Source organism: Glycine max, chromosome 15 (genome assembly GCF_000004515.6).
Source record: "Glycine max cultivar Williams 82 chromosome 15, Glycine_max_v4.0, whole genome shotgun sequence".
Lineage (NCBI taxonomy): Eukaryota > Viridiplantae > Streptophyta > Magnoliopsida > Fabales > Fabaceae > Glycine > Glycine max.
This window is the reverse complement of record NC_038251.2, coordinates 13537450-13545304: the sequence shown is the minus strand read 5'-3', so window position 1 is coordinate 13545304 and position 7855 is coordinate 13537450. Positions and strand designations below refer to the sequence as shown.

At 29.1% G+C, this 7855-nt stretch overlaps 1 long non-coding RNA gene across 1 annotated transcript; it reads left to right on the top strand.

Annotated features, from left to right (window-relative positions):
- Window positions 1–2965: 2965 nt before the first annotated feature.
- On the top strand, window positions 2966–5256 carry LOC100500519 (uncharacterized). Its single transcript, NR_157266.1, has 3 exons — window positions 2966–3038; window positions 4557–4768; window positions 4972–5256. It is a non-coding gene; the product is annotated as an uncharacterized lncRNA (long non-coding RNA).
- Window positions 5257–7855: the final 2599 nt, after the last annotated feature.

Below are 7855 nucleotides of genomic sequence, written 5' to 3'. Positions count from 1 at the left end.
TCAAGTCTTTATCACAGCAGTACTTATTGTCCTTACTATATGTTTCTTCTTTTTAAATTAATTCATTAAGTGTGCCTCAAATTAGGCTATTTAACTTTGTTTCATGAACAGGTAACTGTGTCTCTGGCAAAACCACCTTCGAAGCCCGATCCAGAGGTCGATGATCCGCTTTATCTGATGACATTGACCATCCCATAGCTTTTCTTGAGGCCTTATCAGGTTAGATGGGATGTCACCGTGTTCGGGGTCTTTAATCCAATTTCCCCCTCTACATAAAGCATGAAGACCTCTCCGAAATCGCACACGGTGGTCAATGTCTCAGCATATCAGTGTTACAGTTGTGGATTCTGTAAGTCTTTATATAAAAGGCTTTTAATTACCTAAGTTATGGCTTTCAATTCATAAATATTTAATTTGACTTAACATAAACAGGCATCTCACTGAAACATGTATGCGAGTGAGGAATTCTGATATCTATGGATTCCTCGAGCCACAGTCCATTCAGAGGTCTGGGCAATCGCAGTTTGAGTCTGAAAGTTACATAAAGAGTTGGATCAAAGTTCACAACGCGATGTCTATCTTGGAGCCTACCTAAATGGGTAAGTCACAAAATAACTAAATTTAATTAATGTTTACTAATGTACTAACACATTTTAGGTTCCACTACAGCGGACACTGGCAGATGGTGGTCATCCTGCCCAAGGAACACCTAGTTGTCTGGTTTTGTTCATTGCATAACAGGCCAGACAACTACCTTAAGGGGATTATTAATAGGTTAGAGTTCTTTTCAATACATTTGCATTGTAATACCTCACCGTACAACACCAATTTTTAATTGTTACTCATATGGAACAGTGCTATCAAGGGTCTTGATGATGCTCCACAGCCTAAATCAAAGGCTTTTGCTAGGTGGATTGTCGTCAAGGTACGTCATTTACATAAAACTTCCACTTATATATATTTCTTTATGTGTCTGTACACTAGTTGTTTAATTAATATCCAAATTTCATTATGTATTTAGTGTAATAGATAAAAAGGAAGTACTGAGTGCGGCTACTATGTGATGCACTAGATATCCACCATCATTTTAGGAACTTTTAGGAATAATTGGAAAGCGGTAAGTTTATTTCATACAAAATCGATTTATTTATAATTTGTATTACATTATTAACTTATTATGATTTATTTCATCATGCAGTATTTTAACGATCCTAGACCATTGGAGTCAGAGAGATTAAAAGCATTGTGGATCCAGTGGGCACAGTTTTATCTCCGAGTTAGAGATCAGGCCTAGGATTTAGGGACATTATGTTTAGCTTTAGTTTACTTTGGTTTAACATTTTTTACATTTTCTATGTAACATGAACATTGAATTCATTTGATGATTGTTCTTTATGATAGATCAATTATTTGATGTTTATTATCATTAAAACTGCTTGAAAGCAGAATAAAATGTTTATTTGTTGTGAATTGGGCCTGAAATTGCATTTGACAGGTACAATTTTGGGTTTACTGTAAAAACAAAAAGTATATATAAAAAAAAATACTTGAAAACAACATCGGTTATTAACAAAAACCGATGTTAATATCATAAACAACATCAATTATTTACAAAAACCGATGTTGATATGAACCTTAACATCGGTTGTAATAGAAAACAGATGTTAACGTTGGTATATAAACATCGATTATTTGTGTATAACCGATGTTAACGTTTGTATTTTAACATCGGTTATCTGTAGATAACCGATATCAACTCTTGTACATTAACATCGGTTAATTATAAATAACCGATGTGAACATTTGAATATTAACATCGGTTATGTACACATAACTGATGTTATACACAAAGAACTACACCAAATAAGTGTATGCATCATCAACGTTGACATCGGTTTTCTAGCAAAACCGATGTTAATGGAATATATTATCATCGGTTATCGTAGGAAACCGATGTTAATGTATTACATTAACATCGGTTTTTCTAAAAAATCGATGTTAATATAACATGTTAACATCAGTTTTACTGGAAAACCGATGTCAACATTCATCATGCGTACACTTTTTTTGTTGTTGTTCATTGTGTTTAACATCGGGTATTTAGAGAACTGATGTTGTCATATACATGTTAACATCGGTTCTCCAAAACCGATGTTAACATTGATACATTCAACATCGGCACTTTCAACATCGATTTTAGAATCGATGTAGAATATTCTAAATAATCGATGTTGAAAGTGTATTTTCTAATAGTGTAATAATCTATGTGAAGTTCAGTAGGGTCCCCAAAGCAATGAACCGCTAGACTTGAATTCGCAGTATACATATTTGGGAAATGAAGCAACAGTTTAATATTTCTAAGTTAATAAAAATCATATATTATTGTAAAAAAAAAAAAAGAAGAATCAAAGATTGGAGAACACAATAAATGTTGCCTTTGGAAGTTTGAATTCAATTCTTATACCAACACAGCACGTTAACAGCTTCAAACAGCGCACATATTGTTTCTCATAATACAGAAGAACAAAAAAAAACCATAATATGAAAAAATTGAAATGACATGTATGAATAACGCGTAATCAGAGCTGCGTGTATTAATTTTTTTTCCTTTTAATTTATCATGAAATTTGTTACAAATATCATCAAAGGATGGAAAACATTACAAATTTCACATGAATTTAAATTACTAAGACGGATTCAACATTTCCAACCACGACTACTCTCTTTCGTGTGGTTTTGCATTCAAATAAGTTCTCGGGAGCAGACCAAAACACGCAAAATCGCTTCTAATGATAATATCCAGCGAAATAGGCACTGCATTTCGTAGCAAAATACGACACATGAACGAAATCAACGTTCTATTCGTATGGCAAATTTCTCCTTAATTTACCGCATGAGTTTCATAGAACGTTCCTTTATGCATGCACCATGCATATATAACAATGAGTTCACCACCTTGAGGAGCACATTGAAAACAATCTGGTCTATTATTTGTATCTGTGTTGTTCAATAACAATGAGTTCACCACCTCAACGCAGGTAACTGTAGATCTTATTATTTATGAGAGTTTTTTAATATGAAAAAAATAATACAAGGACATCTAATGCTAAGTGATACCTAGAGAGAGATATAAAGAGAAAAGAAAGAAATATTGACAAGATGTGATAAAAATAGAAAAATAGAGAGAAATTATATATATATATATATATATATATATATATATATATATATATATATATATATATATATATATATTCTTTTATTAATTGCATTATACTATGTATGTTCTTTAGAATTAAAATATATAATTATAAAATAACTGATGTCATTTTATCATATTTTTGGCAGGTCTTTTAGCTAGAGAGTACAATCACATGATGTTTAAGTTTAAGCATGAGTTTTAGGTGTTTATTGTTAGGTTTATTGAAATTTAAGAATATTAAAAAGGATTATGTTTCTACTTTTGTTTAATTATGACTTATGTTTGAATTATTTAAGGTGTGTTTCGATGATTTAATCTTATGTTTTAATTATTTAAGGTTATGTTTAAATGATTTGTGAATGTTTTTTTTTAATTTAGTTGTGATGATTTTTAATTAATATTTTTATTAAATTATTAACTTTACAAAAAAGTAAAGTACAAGTAATGAGTAGGGGTATTAGAATATAGATACCCAACATGTATCAAATGAAAATTAAAGTTATCATCTTGTGAGGGTATTTTATTAAAGAAAATGTAACTATGAAAATGTGTATTATAATATCCTATTTAAATCCTACTTATTTTTATCATCAGTTTTTATGGTTGATTCATAAAAAAATCATTAATTCTTATGGTTGGTTATAAGAATTAATTGGACTTTTTGTACATTAACTATTGCATTACTTAATTACTTTTTCATATATATATATATATATATATATATATATATATATATATATATTTTTTTTTTTTTTTTACAATATTGAAACTCATTTTCCGCTGCCTTTTACATCCTCATTTTATCAGAAAACAAATAATGTGTTTTGAATGTTCAAAAAATATTTCGTGTAGTTTTTTTGTAGATATTCATTCAACTTTTTATGATTTTGTGTTTTTAAAATTTCTATAAGAAATTTCTACAAATTTTGTTATGATTTTATTTTTTTTAAAAAAAGGATTATTTACTTAAATTCATGGAAAAATTTATAGAAGATTTTTTTGTTTTACGTATTCTCATACAAATTTTTTTTTTATAAAAAAAAATATAATGTTTCTACAAAAAAAATATTGTATACAACTGTTCCAATTTTTTTGATTCAATAACATACGATAATATGAAAGTCATAAATAAATAAAACCTAAGAAGTGTTATTAATAAATTAGAAAATAGATATTTCAGAATCATAAAAGACAATTAATTAAAAAATAATATTTAAGTAATATCATTCAATACTTAAAATTACTCATAAAATAATACAAAAATGTTATATTTAATTTATACATTATTACATAATCTTAATTGATTTAATCTCTCTAATTTTATTTTTTTCTCAAACTGTGTTGTTGGCTTTAGGAACGATTATGAGAAAGAGCATGATAGCACATGCAATCATTTGGGCTACAAAAACAAATGTCCTTCCCAAAATGGTTCGCGCTCTAGCCCTCCCCAAAATGTTGATATAGGAGGTAGTTTGGGCTATAGGCAAGATCCTGCAGGGAAAACGGGTTCTAAGGGTAACCAAAGCAAAAGTCAACGAAATTAAGAGAATACGAAATGAAAAACAGGTAAGTATTGACCAATTTTTTTTGTCAAACATGTTCCTTTGTAGTTATATCTTTTTGTCCTATTTTTGTTTTTCACATTTTAAAAAATTCCTCTTTTTTTCTTCAAAGTATATTTTCCACTTTTTGCTTTGGAATGATTGTTTGGGGTTGGTGGTTGAATTGAACCTATAATCATTTCTATTCACCATTCAATATTTTTGCAGGTTTATTCATAGGGGGAACTTATGTGCATGTTGGAAGAAATTTCACAAAAAGTTCTACTATTGGTTAAAGATTGAATGTTTATTTTCAACTTGTTTAGATTATTGTAGTGTTTAGGAATAAGATATTGTAAATTTGAAGAACTACATGTTCATTGTGAGTCATAAATAAGTCTATATGTTTATTTGTAAGTAGGGTGTATAATTTGGATTGACAAGTCTTTCTTCTTTTCTACATAAATTTGTATTTGATGATTTATTAGAAAAGTTGCATATTATAATCACCAAGTCTTATTTTACTGAATAATACTCGTATCATTTCATTTATAACCAATTATTCAATACATGGGATAACATGATAGCTAAAGACTAAGCAAACATGGAGATACCCTAGCAAGCTCATGGGCAACCTCGCTGGTTGGCTCGTCTCTTAACAAAACCAATAACATTGGGCAACCTCCATTTGAATTCAACTTGTTTGAATTTATAATTCAATGTGTTTGTTCCTCAGTCGCACAGGCATGTTCAGATTTGTAATGCACCGCACAGCAAGCTTCATGAAACGTCTATTAATTAATTTGTTGTTGTTGGTTTTCTTTTTTAATTTTCTATTTGTGGTGAACTTTCTTTCGGATAATGAAAACCATTGTGATATATAGATTGTTGAATTTTAATATTACCCGATGCTCATACATGGTTTAGAATTGTTCATGGTTGTTTCATAAAAAAAGTATGAATTGTTGTTGGCTGAAAAATTTCTTTTTCATATTATGTTAATAGATTAAGAGAGTGAGAGAGGTTTTAAAATACTTATTGTGTTGTTGGTTGTTATGTTGCTTTGGTGAAAGGATTTGGTGCAAGTGTATGGATAGAACTGCGACTCAAGGTTGGTCTCTTACAGACGATAGATAGTAAAGTTCTGATTTTTTTATTTTTTTTATATATATTCATGTTCTGCGTTGGAAACTGAAGGAAGGCGAACGATGGGGTAACTTTGGAAGAAAAAACCATAACCTCATCATTCGAATTCTATGTCGAATTGTAAAGACAGACCTAACCCCATTGAGGAGCACATGATGGATGTAATGAAATGTAAATAATTAAAGAGTTTTGTGTATGTCAAAATAAAAAAGGGTGTGGAGTGTAATAAGTATTAGATAAAAAAAGACAAATATAATTTGTTCTATTAATTCTAGTTAGAAAATAATTAATTTAATAAAGGATAAAGTCTAAATCAAGTGTTAATTTTAGGTTTTCGTGTCGTATATATGCATTTTTAAAAATATAAAGTAATGGAAGAATTCACTTCATTTTATATTTCATGATACTGATAATCTAGCTGAAGTGCAGTAGGGTCCGCAAAGTAATGAACCGTTAGACTTGAATTCGCAGTATACATATTTGGGAAATGAAGCAACAGTTTAATATTTCTTAGTTAATAAGAATCATAGATTATTGTAAAAAAAAAAAAAGAAGAAGAATCAGAGATTAGAGAACACAATAAATGTTATGTCTTCGGAAGTTTGAATTCAATTCTTATACCAACACAACACGTTAACAACTTCAAACAGCGCAAATATTGGTTCTCATAATACAGAAGAACAAAAAAAACCATAATATGAAAAAATTCAAATGACATGTATGAATAACGCGTAATCAGAGCTGCATGTATTAATTTTTTTCCTTTTAATTTACCATGAAATTTGTTACGTACAAAAATAATCAAAGGATGGAAAACATTACAAATTTCACATGAATTTAAATTACTAAGACGGATTCAACATTTACAAATATCATCAGAGAATGCATTCAAATAAGTTCTCGGGAGCAGACCAAAACACGCAAAATCGCTTCTAATGTTAATATCCAGCGAAATAGGCACTGCATTTCATAGCAAAATACGACACATGAACGAAATCAGCGTTCTATTCGTATGGCAAATTTCTTTTTCCTACAAACCTTCTCAGTTTTTTTATTTTTTTCCTTTTCTTATCTCAAACCTTGGAACATTTCACAATGACATTTAGGATAATAATAAAAAAATTAAAAAAATATTAAGACAATTTACTGAAGTTTTCTTCAATCTTCCGAATTGGACAAGTTATTAGCGTGGCTCCTGGGATAGAATTTAAGTCAAAATCCTAATCAACTATTGAGCTATGTTGTGCTAAATGAATTCAATAACCTTAATTTCTAGTTTTTTTTTATTGGCAAATGATAATTATTAGTATTCTTAGTTTTTGTTAATATAGGGAGATTGCAATCTATCTTCCTCCTTTTCTTTTTCCTTTCACCACAAGACAAACCTTATAACTCCTCCCTAACCTTCCTTGGTATAACTCTTGTTCTTGGTGGAAGATCTAAATTAACTCCGTTTCATTGATGAAGAAATTTCTCTTCCAAACCAGAAATCTTTAGGGTATGAATCTTGGCTATCTAAAGATCAACTAGTGAGGTCATGGATTCTTAATTCCATAGACTTGAGATTGTGTATGAGACGAAACTTGTAAATTAAGTACTTTTTCCCCAAATTAGTCACTTTCTATGAAGGTTTAACAACTAAAAATAATCCTATGAAACGAATCAAAATATGTAATTTATAAGAGTATTTATTTTATCAATTCTGCATAAAAAAATAATATTCTTCGTGCACTAATTTTGTTCCATAAAAATATAAAATGTCCTAGTAAAATAAAATTTAAATTTAACATATTTATAAAATATAAAATACTTCATGTTACTTTCAAAAAAGTTATATAATAACCTACTAAGGTTGGCCTAATAGTGGAGTTGGAATTGTGCAATTTTAATTTCTCAAAAACAATTAATTGCACATTTAGTCTTCAGGTTTTTAAAATTTAGTAAGTTTAATTCTCGATTAATTTGT